General features: G+C 41.3%; 1 protein-coding gene across 3 annotated transcripts in view; it reads left to right on the forward strand.

Annotated features, from left to right (window-relative positions):
• The window catches only part of zic6 (zic family member 6), a 110,453-nt gene that overhangs the window by 30,464 nt on the left and 63,271 nt on the right, over positions 1–16,718 (forward strand). For all 3 annotated transcript variants that reach the window (XR_013303177.1, XM_077609068.1, XM_077609069.1), the window contains one exon: positions 10,697–10,823. The gene's annotated coding sequence lies outside the window, so the exon portion shown is untranslated. The remainder of the gene's footprint in view (positions 1–10,696; positions 10,824–16,718) is intronic.

Here is a 16,718-nt window from a genome sequence, read left to right on the forward strand (position 1 = left end):
TCAGTTGTAAAGATACTGTGAAATGGGCGCACAATTGTTTTTCTTTGCGCTGAGCAAATATTATAATCCTATTCTCTTATGCTTTTCCATCTCGCCCTCTCCCAAATGTTGGCCCCAATGGCGGCCCCCTTCCCCGAGTGAAAACCCCCTTAGTGTGTGCGTAGGCTTCATTTTTTACTCTCCCTTTGGGGCTCTGTTGTCAGCGTGCAGGCCTTAGGAAGTCTTTATTTCTGCCAGGCTGGGCCTCTTGCGTTCCTCCACCCTCTCCTCCCACCGTTCTCATGGAAGCCCCCGCCCACCCCAGCCCCACCTGCTGGGATCCTGATCCCGGGCAGGGGCAGAGCTTCGGCAGGGGGACAATTACCGCTGCTACCCCCCGCCGCCCCCCTTCTCCGGCTTTGATCATCTGACCACATGGAAGCATAACAGCTGACCACATGTTTCAACAGACAAGACCAAGAAGAAGAAGAGAGAAAGGAGGAAGAAAGAAACGAAGAAAAGACGCCCCCTCCCTCGCACACCGCCGCCACCTTTTTTCATTAGAGATGAGCCCAAAGTTCTATGGCACTCTGGATGGAGGCTTTTCATCCGCTTAGTACTGAAGTTTCCTTTTGATGGCGACCATTTATTTGGATCAAGCGTTCCTAACGCCTGTAAAGTTGGGCATCAATTTGCCAACACTTTTTTTTTGGGTAGTGCCACAGAGAAAAGCAGTTTGAGGTTTTTTTTTTTTTTTTTTTAAAGTGAGTGAGTGCTAAGTCTGCTGGAGCCGGCGGCCAAATTGTCCCGCGGCCAGCTGGGCTCTGCCGCTGCCGTCGTGTTCTGGATTGGCACTGTCTGGCATTTTCTAAACCTTGGGCCCCTACTGCTTTATTCACACGGCTCCCCTTCGCAAAGTCACAGTCTTTTCATGTCAACCTCGCCTGATGTTCCCCAGGCAAACTGGCCCGGTCGCTGTGTCGGATCGCGTCCCAGTTGCAAACGAGAAACAACACAGGCACATTAAAAGTGGCTCTGTATCATGGACTTTTTTATTTCCAAAACTTGCGTCTCTTTGCCGAGGTTACATGTCCTATGTTTTGGGTATCGTTTAGCCGGATCTGTTCCAGGAGCTTGTGATGGAAGCTGACAAAGCCCGGGGGGGGAGGAGGGAATTTGCTTTGGTCGTCTTGTCAGGGATGGCCTCTTGGAGTGTCCCAATTGTGGAGGAGATCACTTTACAACATTAAGGAGCGGCTCTAAAGAACCTCTTCAAGCGCCACTTTGCAGGAACGGGGCTTGTTTTGACTGCGCTGCCACCTCGCATTGTCGCCGTCACGGGACCTCTTGCCGCATACAGCACCGGCAAATGCTTGTGCGCATGCGTTATGACAGTACGTTTAACTGGATGGCAAATATTGTGCTTTCAGAGTGTTACACTTGTGCACTGACAACTCTGGTAGCATTAGCTCGCTTTTTAGCGGCGTAACGATACATTGATGGGGATCGATATCCTTTTTTTCCCGATAGATTTTTGATAGGCTCCCCCAAGAATTGATGTATTGTTTTAAAAGGTGTTACCATTTAACCCTATGTGGCCAAATTTAACATATTTGGTGCATGAATTTTGAGCAATATGATATTTTTTCCCCTGATAAAAACTAAAGTTATGTTTGAATTTTTTTGTAGTCTTTTTGATCCTAGGGACCATTGAAGTCTCAGTTTAAATATTTTTATTTTGCTGTCTATTATTTAGTGGTTTGGGCTTTTTAAAGGGTTAATCAACCAAAAAGGTTGCTGGTGACACTTTCCACTGCAAAAGTGTCTATGGAAAAGAAAATATTTGTTTTGTAAACATATAGCAAATCATTACGGAACTGTTGCACTGAAATATTCTCATAGACTGTCATTAAGTTAGCCTGTTTTTGGCCGATTGTAATAGAATTAGCTTGGTTTTCCTGTTAGTAGTTTCATTTTAGATTGTATTGTGAGATAATCCTCATTGTAAGCCTTGTATAACAAATGATATGGTGAACTACCTAGGAGTTCCTGCTTCTAATTGATATATTGATTGGTTAAGAAACTGTCCAATCAAAGTGATCAATCCACAACATCTTTTAGATAGGCTGTTTTGCTAAAAATATAATTTTCATTCAAATGTCTGAAATGTTTCCGCAACAACATGATAAATGTTTGTTTGTATTTTTCATTGCAATTAGCGAAAATGTATCTGGCTGTATTAAATAGGAACATTGTAGTTTATTACATTTTTCAAAGGCCCATGAATGAAAACAAATTGTGCCAGACTGTGATGGCGGCAATTACCTTATCATCAAAACAATACAATATCAGAACAATTTTGTGATTCACATTGCTAGTAATTTCTCGTGGAAATGATGCATTTTCATCCAAAAATAAAGACATCAAAAATTGAGGGTGCATTTTATACAAGTTCAAAGTTAGGAAAATGTGTCTTTATGTATTACCATTTAACAGTATCTTGCTGTTTTTGACAGTTTTTTTAATTCCAATTTGAGATTCTCCAAAGTACCAGTACTATCTCCTGTTATGAATTGATATATAGTATATCATGTTATTGCTCTCACCATTCTATAAACATTGGTTAACAAACTTTAAAAGACTTGATCTAGAACGGTTTGGTTTTGGTGGTCTACAAACTAACCCTAATCCCCATTCAAATTTGGAGTCCTGCTATTTGAAAGGGATTGGACATCTATGGCCGTCATTGGCAAGCATAAGATTTCAATTATTAACATAACCTTGATTTTTTTTTTTACCATCTGTTGTACTCCCCAAATTACAACTTTTTCAAAAAGGTAAAAAGTCACGTCATGGTCACATCACTGGGTTAATTCCACAATTTTTAAACAATTACTACTTTTTTAAACTGCTGTATGCATAACTTAAACCTGATTAACGACCTGTAACACATCACTCGTTTTGATGTATTAATTTGCCTTTCCACAGCAGTTATTTTTATCTTATTAAAACACTATGTAGGACAGGTGCAGTTTATAGGATTACACAAAATAGAAGACAAATATATGTTCACCATTTGAGTCACTCTGTGGTGCGAGATGTTTAATATTAGTCAATTAAAACAAACAGGGTAATCATCTATTTAGAATGGCATTAGATATGAAGAATGCCAATATTTTACAATGCAAAAATAGCCGTTTTTCTTTCTTTTTGATTTTGTCTTGTAATTTAACCAACTCACACAATGCTGGCTTGTGCAGTCATTTATTAAACTCACTTAAATTTAAATGAACATGAAATAGCATCCCCACCTGCCCCTGCCCTTATTAAACCATGTTAAACAAAACTAATCACTGCGATTACCAACACAGCATTGTGGTTTGATCTATGTAGTTTCATTTGTTTATTATATTTTATGATCTGTTGATAAGACACACTTTGGAAGCCATAACACCTTAATGTTTGTACTTAAACAGAGCTGTATAATGTAGTTGAGTTGGGCAGACTAAAGTGGATGTTAGGGGAGGTCAGTCTGTTTGAGTACAAGTTCACATTTGCCACTTAAAGTCAAGTTACAGCATTTAATCGACATTTACACAATTCCTTTTACAACCTTTGCTCCATTTGTGATCCATCTATTTTTACATCATAATCTTTTTTTTTATCCAGCAGTTAAAGGCAATAAACGAACAGCGCAATGTCAGCGTCGGGTGTTTTCGGGCCCTCTATGCGGCACTGAAAGGCCTCGCTACGTAATAGTGTCAGGATGCATTTTAAAGTGCCGTTATTCAGCGCTTTACGAGGCCGTGTAAAGCGTCGACAAGGCCCGATAATGAAAAGCATGAATGGAAACTTGCAGTTGCCTCTGGCCCTGTGTGTCCGTGTGTGTGCCTGTACAAATGTGTGTTTGCGTGTGAGCATGGACGTGTAGTGAAGGGGAAGAAAGGAAGCGAGCACGAAAGAAACACAGCTGCTTCACAGTTAACCCGACAATGACCAAAACATAACAGGAGATGACTGCATTTCAAGCAGTAAAAAGTACAAACAAGTTTTTGTTTTACAATAAATTTAAGACTAATCCCTCACTAGAAAAAAATGTAGTCGTTGGCTGCCATTGACGACAATTCGCTAAAACTTTCTGTACTGTTTATTAAACGTAACCATGTTTGGTCGCTAGGATTGGATGTTTTTCTTCTAGTATTACATCAAGGTGCTTGAACTCTATTTAGTTCTTGAACAACCTAAAACATACATACAAAATGCAAAAAAATGTTATTTTGCAGTACTTTAAAGGAGCAGTTAAAAAATGACTAGTGTTGTCTCCCTCAAAACAATTATTGGTCTGAAAACCTGTTACGGGATTACATTTTGGGGGTCTTGGTCTTCTTTCGGTTGGGATTTTCATCAACTTCAACTCATGCAATTTTAAGGGAATCACTTACAAGAGTCACGGGGGTGCTGGAGCCCAGCTAGATACGGACATGAATTTAAAAAATAGATATATTTTTTTCATTCTTAATATATTTGTATGCTCTTAGTCTCGTTTTGATCTCTGGTTGTCTCAGATTCGACATCCAAAAGTCTTGGCCCTCTTTTGGTCTCGATGAGTTCCGATCTCAGGTAAGGCTGCCACCTTTAATCCACAACTAATCTACTACTATCACATTGATTGGCCACTATTTTGATCATCGTCTAATTTATTATAGACTTTTTTCCTAACATAAAAATATCCTAAATCCTCTTTTTGAGGCTCATAAATTATTGGCTGTCATTAATGGCTATAAACGTACAATCTATTTGAAATGGGAAAGGCTGACAGTGTCTAATTGGTGTGCGCTATAACAAATGAGTAGCTATCTACTGTAGTTTCTTCTGATTATCTTCATTTTGGGGTGAAAGTAATTTTCAACTCTGTAGTTTATAGATTTTAGTCACGTTTTTCATAGACACGTGAGTACGAATGTAACAATGGAATGTGACAATGTAGGACTTCAGAATTTCGGCTTGTACCATCTATCCCCAGCTTTCCCATGTAGGTGAAGAAATTATGGCATCAAAGAGGTATCTGGGGGAAAATAACTTACTGTTGCGCTCGAATTTAAAGATTATTTGACTCTTTGAAGAAGTCACAGCACAAAAATATCCATAGAATCTTATAACTTGGCTGCTTGAGGCAGATATAGTGACGACATCAACAAGTTGGCTTGGTTCAGTACAAACTAATTCTGCACCCCAAAAGTGTTCTTAATATTCATACTGTACTAGAGCACAGTCCTTTTGGTGTATATTTATTTCATTCGCCTGACTACACATGGAAGCCTTACCAACTGACCAGTCTGAAGCTTAAGAAAACTTTCCTCCCTTGAAAGAACACAACTGAGTAAACAGACTCGGTAATGGCATATTACGACCCGTCTTCTGAAAAGTGTCTGTTTTCTGACATCTTCCTTCTTCTGGCGGCGTGTAAATCAGTCTTCCCGTGCGGGTAGGCAGTTGCTGGGTCCCGCGCCAATGAGTGTGTGAATTACACCCGTGCATAAAGCTGTCCTTGTGTCCCGCTGGCCAAGTGCTTCAGGGAAGCTGGAAATGATCGTAAATTAACCAGCACTTGGCTGAGCAAATCATACAAAATCTGGAAGGGTGGGCGGGGGAATTGGGGAACCATTTGGGAGCAGTGACCACCGAGCCGGCAGAGGCGGTCCCATAGAGCGGCTAGCGTTGCAACGTTCCCAATCCGGGCGCGAGACGATATAACGTAATTCTGAGCGTGGTTGGGCTTGACCGTTCCAACCTAGCTGATGCCTTGCACCAGAAATAAATTATTCACTCGCTTGTCAAATCAATAATGACCTGGTCTTTAGTGGCCTACTCTCTGCATGGCCTACTTATTGGTTTTGGGGGAGTGGGTGGGTGGGTGGATGCTGCTTTGTAGTATATGGGGGCGAACACCATTTTTGACAAAAGCTGGTTACGTGCAGGGAAGATATTTTAGCAGTTTGCATCCATTGAGGTGGACACTCGGCCCCCTCGCTGCGATAAATTGGCTGTGATTTGTTGCCATTTTGAGAATTGTTTCTGGGAAAATTGGAACTTTGAATGGACCCCCCAATTCCCCACAGCAGCCACACACATCCCCCATCACACACATATGAGTGCATTATTAATATGACGGTTTTGTTCAAATGGAATGTGGTGGGGGTGGGCGATGTTGCCATGGCTTTAAAAAGGGGGCATGGGCATGTTTGGATGGCACGCCCAACACCCCCATGCCTACTGACTTTAAACCCCCCTGCCCACACGACTCTGCCTCCGTTCACGTGTCACTCACTGTCTCCCGCTCTGTAATTTTCCGTCTGCTGTAACATTCGCGGAGCACGTCCCCACCCGGGGGGAACTTTTAAACTAAATAAAGAATTAATTAATTAGCCCCCCTCACACACATACACGCACACCACAATCTCCCTTTGTTGTGATCCCGTCAATCTTCTGGTGCGCTGAGAGATGGCGATAGGGCGGAAATAGGAGTGAGCAAATCAATGTGATAAAAATTAAAAAGCATTGAATGTGTGTCTCTTCCTGAAACACTTTTTACTTCTCCACCATTGATCAGGTCTAATTGGACATTCTTTCCTGAATATCAAGCATGTGTGCATATGTGTGACATTTCCTAATGGTCGGGTGCATACATGATAACCACTTAGCTTCAAGACAGAACGCTATGAAAGGCCGTCACTCGGAACCTAGACAGCTATAATGGGCTCATGATTGTGTGCGTACGTGTTATGTACATGTGTGCATTCATGAAAGGGGTGATGATAGGGACTCCTCCCCAAAGTATGGAGGGGAAGGGGGGGTTATGTACCCCTTAATTCAAAGCTGTGGCCTTGTTGGATTGCTCGTGCATCCCATGTTTCTGCTGGTATGATGTTTACATCGGAATAGCTGGAGCAGAACGACTTCTTTGTCCTCTTTGGACACTTGACATCGCCCTCCTCAACCCCCCAAGCCCCCCTCGACGATTCCCACCCCGCCACATGCGGGGTTACTAGCCCGGAACGCCCTTGTGATCATTAGCATTGTGTACACTCAATCACATTTAGGCACTCGTTGAAAAAGTTGTCCTAGAACAGACAGTGGAATCGGAGCTGGTTAATTTCTTCCAAACAGAAAGTTAGGGTTTTATTATTATTAATTTTACATAAAAAGAATATTTTAGATATATTTTGTTTTTAATTCAGGTCTTTGTCAGTATTGTGTTTCATGATTTTATGTACACTGAATCTACAAAATGCAAGAATGGAATAGAATACAATAGTTCTTTATTCATCCCCCATGGGGGAAATTCACTTGCCACATGCAGCATAGACGAAAGAGAGACAAATATAGCAATGTAAAAATAGCAGTCTATATAATGGCAGAATGTAGGCAGAGTGGTAGAGAGCGATATATGAGCATTCATACATTCTTTTTCCATTCCGCTTATCCACAAAAGGATCAGGGGGTGCTGGAGCCTTTCCCAGCTGACCATGGGCAGTAGGTGAGGGACACCCTCAATTGATTGTCAGCCATTCACAAAGCACAAGGAGACAGGCAACCATTCACGCTCACACTCATAAGTAGGGGCAATTTAGAGTGTTCAACCAGCTTGCCATGCATGTTTTTGGGATGTGGGAAGAAACCCACACAGGCACAGGAAAAACATGCACACACACAAAGGTTGGAACCCACTGGGAATTGAACCCTCGACAACAGAACTTTAAGGTGGACGTTCTAACCACTCTAACGTGCCCCAGATACTATATATAATTACAGAATAGATTATATAAGATAGCGGCTTGAGTGGTTAGCACGTCGTCTTCACAGCTCTGGGGTCATGGGTTCAAATCCAGGTCGGTCCACCTGTGCGGAGTTTGCATGTTTTCCCTGGGCCTGTGTGGGTTTTCTCTAGGTACTCCAGTTTCCTTCCACATTCTAAAAAACATGCTTGGTAGGCTGATTAGACACTCTAAATTGCCCCTAGGTATGAGTGTGAGAGTGAATGGTTGTCCGCCTTCTCGTGCCCTGCGATCGGCTGGCCACCGATTCAGGGTGTCTCCTGCCTCTGGCCCGAAGTCAGCTGCTATAGGCTCCAGCACCCCTGCCACCCTAGTAAGGATAAAGCGGTTCAGAAAATGAATGTATGAATAAAGAAAGATATTACAAGATTTCCATTTCAACTCCAATTGAGTACAATTGGGAGGACCGACTATAAAGACACTGACAATACATTTTGATTGGGTGTCACACCGTGGTGAGGTTTGTCTTGTTGTGACATCATTTCCTGCTTTGTCTTGAAAGTCATAGCCTTATTATCTTAGAGCACTTGTTTTTCCTCATGTCATCCCTAATCAGCATTTTTTTCCACCTGTGTACCATTACCTTTTGTGTATATAGATAGTCAGTGTCTCCGTTGCCTTCTGGAAGTGTTATCATCAGCATTCTTCCACAGCAGAAGACTTCTTGTTCAAGAAGTTCAGTTTGTAAAAAAGTAAGAGAACATTGGTAAGCCAACTGAATTTCTTTGCTATTTTGGCTTTTTGGCATTGTTTTTGTGGTTTTTTGAGAAGGAGTGAATTTTAGTATTTTTCCATCTGCCTCCTTTGAAAGACTGTATTTAAAAATGCCTTGTTTGTGGCAGCCTGATGACAGAGTGGTTAACACAGTTCTGGGTTGAGGGTTCAATCCCAGGTGGGTCCTCACTATGTGGAGTTTGCATATTCTTCCCTAGCCTGCGTGGGTGTTCTTTGAGTACTCAGATTTCCCCCCACATCCCAAAAATGTGCAGGATAAGTTTGTTAAACGCTCCAAATTGCACCTAGGTTTGAATGTGAGAGTGAATGGTTGTCTTTCTCCTTGTGTCCTGCGAATGACTGGCCACCGATTCAAGGTGTCCCCTGCCTGGTAACCATAGTTAGCAGGGATAGACTCCAGGACTCCTGGGACCCTTGTGAGGATAATCGGTTCGAAAAATGAATGAATGAAAGAATGCAGTGTTTGTTTATCCCTCTTGAGTGAAGGCCTGGAAATTGAAGTCATTTTGATTGACTCATGAAAGTTCTGCATCTGAGTCCTTTCCTTCCAACCCATGTAATTTTTGCTCAAAGCTTTGAGAAACATCCAAAATAACAAGCATTGCGGAACAGATACCTTTCTCAAAGTGATAATCAAATAACCTAATATGAGCTCATTTCTATGTGACTATAAATCAGATGTCCAGATTTCGATAAAACAAACAATGGCGGGTCAGACCACACAAAATTTTTACTTTTTCCTTCTTGATACCATGTGAATTTATCAGGTTAAATCCTCAAATTTTAACACAAAAGCATGATGCAAAGACATCCGGAAGAGACCATATTTACTTCTGTAAACACTACAACACGTGATGGTGTGTCACAAGTCTCGCTGTTTACAAGAAATGTCACTTTGTGGCTGCATCCTGCTCAAACAGTGAGTCACAGGTTTTTGAAATATGAGCTCCTACACCAAAACTCGGAATTAACAACAACAATATTCCAAATTATACAACACGCCCTCAGGTGTGTGTAGCCTTAGATATTCCTTGGTGTTTGCAGAGTGGCGATAGCAAAACGGCTGCATGTTTTATTTGTGTATTTACTTTTTCTTGTTCGTCAGCTTCATTTACAGTGGAAGGTTTTGTTTTTAGTATTTGTTCTTTTTTTTTACTCTGCCAGAAGGCACGGGGAAACATTGTATACATGAATCCAAATGAGGATGCCTTGGTTTTAGTTAGTCTGGTTATTTTTTTATGCCTTATATCATACAATAGGCATGTATACTGCATACTGCTGTTATCAATTGAACCCTCTTGTATATTTAGGTTGTCCCCTTCTCTAAACTGTACTATTATTTTACATTTTTGCACGATTTAGATTCATCAATGTTATGTCTTAACACTATTGCAGCCATCAAAAGCACTTGTCGCTTCCCCTTTTCCCTTAAGTCTAAAGCACTACATCGTGTCAACATTAGGGGCCCGCAGCCCCCCCGAAATTAATGGGGAATTAATGATTCCGTTATCCCCCTGCTGTGCGAGGGTGTTTTTGGGGATTCTTTTTTTTTAAATCGCCCAACCTCTAGAAACTGATTGGAGCAGAAAAAATACGCCCAGTCCCCCTTCTGCCAGGCTTCACAATGGAGGCGCTGATTTTTTTGATAGGGGCCTACACCATCAGGGGGCCAGCTGGAATTAGAAGTGGATTAATAATTTTAAACAAGGCTAAACCGGCTTGGACTGTCTGTCTGTCTGCTCTTTCCAATGCTTAGCCAATAGTCCGTCTGCTGCTTGGACACATCAAAACAATCTAAAAAACACTATATGTTCCTAATGAAGCGCTCGGATTTTAGTTTACAGGCTTGCCAGAGCATGAAAACATACTTATGGAGGGTGATTTCACAAGGTTCTATGACTGAGAACAAGCCGGGATTATTGCTGACATTTCTTTTTACATCTCCGCGATAACACGGGCTTTACAAATTACCGACTTTCCATTGAGTGTTCTACTAACCCCATAGTTGGCAGGCTTTTAAAAAGTAATTTAATATGTTTGGTCAAGGTCAGACACTCTTTTGGAATCCTGTGTCAAAACCTGTTAAAATAATATATTTCTGAAGTGCAAAAAACTTTGTCCGACTTTGTCTAATGTCGTGTTTGCAGGACCTTGACCTCCTGCGATTGGAGCGAAAATTTCGTCTGGGATGTCAAACTTGGACTTTCCTGTCGCAGAATGTTGGCCCGGTTCAGAGTAAAGCTAAGATTTTGGTGCCAGTGGGAGTGTTAACTGGTGAGTTTCTGGGATTTTCAGGGGGCGGGTGAGGGAGGGGATGATCTAAAAGCAGACGTATTATCACTCGAATTTGGGTTCAAAACCAGACTTCGGTAATCTCCATGTAATTTAAATGTTTGTGTACATGTGTGTGCTGCAATGAATTTTGTCCAAACCGAGCAAGATGCTCCACACATGAAAGCCAATGGTGCCTTTTCCCCCTGTCTACAAAATACACCTGTACAGCAGAATAGTCAGTGCTACATTCATAAAACTGACAATAACAGAAATGCATCATTTTCCCCTCGTAATACAGTCATTAGAAAAATGTCCTGTGAACATAGCAAGGGACATTAGCCCCCTTCTGAGCTATTATCCCAGCTGTCTGGTGTTGCAATTTTACACTCCTCTGATTCTGACAAGCAGAAGAGAATGTGCGTGCCCCAGATTTCACCTTATTGAGGAAAAACGGAAAAATCAACCCAAAGACAAGCTAATTCCAAGACTGGGATCACCGGAGCGCTCAGACTGCTCTTTCAAAAGCAAACAGTTAAAGGAGAACTGTGTGAAGTTGCTCGGCAGGTCAACTTTCGTTTTGTTCCCATGAGATGAACTTTGATGTTGTTCTGCGTCGGAACCAATTGACGGTGTTGCGTCTTATATGATATTTTGCATCAGCTTTCTTCATGGTGAATGTATGAAGAACGTCATGTTTTATGCAGCTGACAGACAAGGCTGCGCCAATGCATAATTTAAGCCCGGCAAGAGTGAAAACAAAGTGCCTGCATGGGAGCATTTCACTGTATTAAACTGTTATTAGCCTCGCCACTTATTGCTCTTATGTAATATAGGATCTATTGATGGAAATAAATTCACCAATAGTTTTTTTTTCAGGGAATAAAGGTGACATTTTAGTAAATTACCCACACATGGGGATTTACAGGTTAATGGTAGTTAGAAAAAGATGATTGTTTTAAAACCGATTAAACAGTTTTGTTTTTAAATAATTGTATAAAATTATAAAAAACATGGAATATTTTTCATTAGTTGGTTTGGCGTGTGACTTGAGAAAACTGGGAAGAGTTATTGTTTTTCAAAGTAAAAGCTGACGCTGTCAAATGTGTTATTTTGACGGGATCAGTCTATTGTCATTGTAGAATGAATAAATTGGAGAATGTGAAGGAACTGATTTACTTTGTAGTTAACAAGGTCTCAAAATGATTCATCTAATTTCAAAATAGTTTGATTTCAATTAGCATGGTTTTCATTAGTGATTACTTGTCAATTTATCAATTATTGTCACACCAATAGTTTACATTTTAAAAATCTGAATGTTTGACTTTGTGTGGAAAGGGACACTTTGAAAATCATTGCTCGTTTTTAATGACTAGGATTGACTTTTGTTTTTCTAACAGAAGGATGTCTTATTAAGGCTCTTCTTGTAACTTAATGACTTTTTTCATTATTTTTATCAAGTAAGACCCATAGTCACTTTTATACAGTTTTTTTGTATGCATAATTTGACTCTGGGAAAAATGATGACTGTTTTTATTCTCGCCAAAATTTAATATTTTCCTTGTGACATTTTTCCCCTCTTAATTGTATTCTCTCTGTTTTAGAACTTTTCTTGTACATTAATTAGCACCTCATACTTGTAATCGTTATTTCTCAATTTATTTGAACGCCCCGAGACTCCTTTTTATTTCACCCACCTGAAGGGATAAGCCGAAAGTCCACCACCACACAATGCTTTTCAAGAAGTTTTATGCGAAACATACTTTTTTTCCAGTTTTTAAAATGTCAGGTCACTGCAGAACCAATCAGGTCTTCGCATTTTTTAAGGTAGCTCATTAATTGAATTTAGACCCCAAAATAATGATTTGACAAGGCATGAGGGGCTATTTCCTCATTTAACGTGACCCACTATTGTTTATTGGAGTAATAAGTAAGATTTTCCATCAAAGGGAGGTTTTAGGTTTCTCTGCGTGTCCCCCCGGTGAGGCCCATCAAGAGGAAAGAGGTGTCACGGGTCATCATAGCAGGGGACGGATCGAGTGTCTGGGCAGATGCAGATGAAAATATTTGACTTTGATACGTTTTAGCAAAGCAGCTTAGTTACAGCCGCCTCTGGAAAATGTGCAATGTATTAAGCGTGGACCTGCCAATCACACTCGTGTGCACTTTAACACCAGCCGCCATTGATTTATTTTTCTTATTACCAAATAAGCCTATCTGGGGCCGTCGAATCGGGAGCGACATTGTCGTTTGTGTTGTTCTCGTCCCCAAAATGCTTTAAAAGGCAATTATTGTGGCGATTGTCCCATTCTGGCATTGAAAAGCTGTCAGTGTGAAAGGCCCGCGATTGGTTTGGTGGACACCCCTGGCCCCATACATTATCCTGGCATGAGGTCGCCCTGCACCTGGCTTTTCCATCCCCCTCTCCTTTGCATCCAGCCCTCCTACCTGTCCTCTCCAACAATACCTCTCTGTCATTGATTAAAAAACAATAACAAGTTGAAATCGACTGTCCATCCCTTATAATGCAACAATTTTTTCATGGCTTTTTGGAGGGTAAGGATCTGTGTTCGTAAATATAAATTCCAGGCGATAAACTGGCTTTGTTTGAAGCCGTCACCCGGCAACTGGCTTGCCGCGATGGCTTCTTTTCCAGGCAAAACGCACATCATTACAGTCCAAATCACCTCTGATCATGCAGCTTTTAACAGACAACATATAGAAAAACGATTCCCCTATTGTTGCTGTGCTTGCATGGCTTTTGATTAGACCTCATGCGCCAATCTTTTATCCCCTTGCCCCCAAGTGCCAATATTTGCACGCAGGTTAACACACATGCTTTCAAGACAGGCAGCTATAGCTTGGTTGTGTATTGTATTTCCCCCCACTCTTTCTCTTAAAATATCAAGGGATACATTTGTGTTTTATAATTGTGGCACCGTGACATTAGGGTTTCAATCTTTGGCTGACATTGATGGTGGTAGACACCCACTTTTAATGTAAAGTGAAAATTGATAATGCATATCTATTGCGTGCCCGGCCGTTTCGTCGAAAGACGTTTGGTCCCCGGACGTTTGGTCGACCAGACGTTTGGTCGCCCGGACGTTTGGTAGAACGGACGTTTGGTCGCCGGGTTCGCTCGCTGTCAAATTATGACAGGGAGTTTACTGTTGATATTTTGATTAGATATTTAGATATCAAACTCTCTCTCTCTCATGATTATAATTTTGAGAGCTGGTTTCAACAGTAACAACCCGGCGACCAAACGTCTGTTCGACCAAACGTCCGGTCGACCAAACGTCCGGTCGACCAAATGTCCGGTCGACCAAACGTCCGGTCGACCAAATGTCCGGTCGACCAAACGTCCGGTCGACCAAACGTCCGGTCGACCAAACGTCCGGTCGACCAAACGTCCGGTCGACCAAACGTCCGGTCGACCAAACGTCCGGTCGACCAAACGTCCGGTCGACCAAACGTCCGGTCGACCAAACGTCCGGTCGACCAAACGTCCGGTCGACCAAACGTCCGGTCGACCAAACGTCCGGTCGACCAAACGTCCGGTCGACCAAACGTCCGGTCGACCAAACGTCCGGTCGACCAAACGTCCGGTCGACCAAACGTCCGGTCGACCAAACGACCAGGGACCAAAAGTCTTTCGACGAAAAGTCAGAGTACCCTCTACTGCCGTCAATGGCAGAGAATGGTCAAAATGTGAGCAAAATGTCGTCAAAATACGTTTTACCCTCTTGCGTGTTTCCTTTTGTGAATATATATTTATTCAATAAAAGTACTTTGACATTAATTTAAAAAAAATACCTCAGTAAAAATAAAAATCTGTGTTTGGCTTGCAACCAATTCAGGGTGTTCCTCTACCTTCTGCCCATAGTTTGCTGGGTAGGCTGCAGCACACCCCTTATGAGGTGTTTCAGAAAATGAATGAAAAAGTACTGGTGTAAAAATAATGCTAAAAGTAAGAATTAAAAGTTGTTCATTTGAAGTATACTTAAAGTAAAAGTTACTTGGTTGTGTGTCTGTTTAGAGCACATGTGTCAAAGTGGCGGCCCGGGGGCCAAATCTGGCCCGCCGCATCATTTTATGTGGCCCGGGAAAGTAAATCATGAGTGCCGACTTTCTGTTTCAGGATCAAATTAAAATGAAGAATATAGATGTATATTAAATTTCCTGATTTCCCCCCTTTTAAATCATTAATTGCAATTTTTTCTGTGTTTTTAGTTTTGTAAAATCTAAAAATATATTTAAAAAAGCTAAAATAAACATTGTTTTAGATCTATAAAAACAGAATATTCAGGGCTTTTAATCCAGTTTTTTAAATCCATTTTTAAAAAAATATATATAAATATTATATCTTTAATGGTCCGGCCCACATGAAATCAAGTTGACGTCAATGCGGCCCGCGAACCAACCCGAGTCTGACACCCCTGGTTTAGAGGGTTGGCTGGGGTAAAACAACACTTTGAACAGTTCTACAAAATTGGAAATAAATAAAGCAACAAGAAAGCACATTCGAGACAGTACCCATTTTTTTGCACAAATTGATTGTCTAGTGTGATGTAAATTACTATGTTTGGTATGCTAATTAGCAGGGTAATGTTCTTTGGTAGCTGCCACAGCATTTCTTGTGTTATGTTAGTATTGTAACATACATTGACTTTGTTAAACAGTAATGATTGGTGGTCTCCTCAATGTTAAGTCATATTGGAAATATAGCTTCTCATCATCGGCTTCCTTCAGCCCATGGCCGTTTTTGCTTTTTACACACCTGAAACATTTCCGTACATCTTCGTATATTTAGACGTAGGCGGAGTGATACTGTTTCATGTCCTTCAAACCTGGTTTGAAGCTTGGGTGTTAATGCAAATACTTTCAAGTGGTAAGCGGCTACAACTGTTGCCGAAGTCTGCTATGATTGGCTATCGTGGCTTGTGCAGGTTTGAAGCATTGGAAGCTGGGATTTTGTATGACGAAGCCCATCTAATATGGGGGTAATGTAAAATGTCTTTTTTGACATGATATGGTGTCAACCAAACCATAGTGTTAGGTGCTTTGGTCGTTGTTCAGGTGGATGTTCTGTACTAACCCAGCTGTCGTCGGATAAAAGGAATACTACACCCTAGATTCGTCGCCAGTCAATGTAGGGCACACAGAGAGACAAATGACCATTGGCACTCCCAATCATACCGCCACCAGTGGGAATTTAGCCCGCGCCTGCCCACACCGAAGTGAGGCGAGTGGGCCGCTACACCACATTGCTCAAGAGGTTATCACATATATTCATCTACAATAAATAGAGCAAATGTAATTTGTTTTGTCCACTCCTGATTCTAAGTAACACCTTTACAATGAGAGGTTAATGAATATGTAGCACGCAGTTGATTCTTTGGGTCGGAATGAGGCTCTTACAGTGTTAACTAGTGATAATTTGAACACTATTTACACAAGAACTACTTTAATTCCCTTGATCACTGAATCGTTGGCCATTTAAAAGTAAACAAAGACTAGTCAATTAACTATATTGTATCTCTCTTTTCCTCCCTTGCTCCATTTTTGTCTTTTCTTCTCTCTCTCTCGGACACACTTACTAAATCTTGACTCTTTCATTCTCTCCTCGATCATTTCCCCTTTCTCTTTTTCTCCAGAGTGCCTCTTCCGCAGACATTCAGTTTTATCTGGACTGCTTTAAGTGTCTTTTTCACACATAAAGGCTGACCTGAACACAATTTTTGTTTCAATCTCTCATTTTTCTGCTCTCGTTCATTCCCTCTTTAATTTTACTCTTCTCCATCTCTCTCTCCCTCTTTATGACACACACACATCCCACGGCCAGTTTATTTGCCATCTATTGCTCTCTCTCACGGACACAATCAAAGACACATATAC

This window comes from Stigmatopora argus, chromosome 9, assembly GCF_051989625.1.
Source record: "Stigmatopora argus isolate UIUO_Sarg chromosome 9, RoL_Sarg_1.0, whole genome shotgun sequence".
Classification (NCBI taxonomy): domain Eukaryota; kingdom Metazoa; phylum Chordata; class Actinopteri; order Syngnathiformes; family Syngnathidae; genus Stigmatopora; species Stigmatopora argus.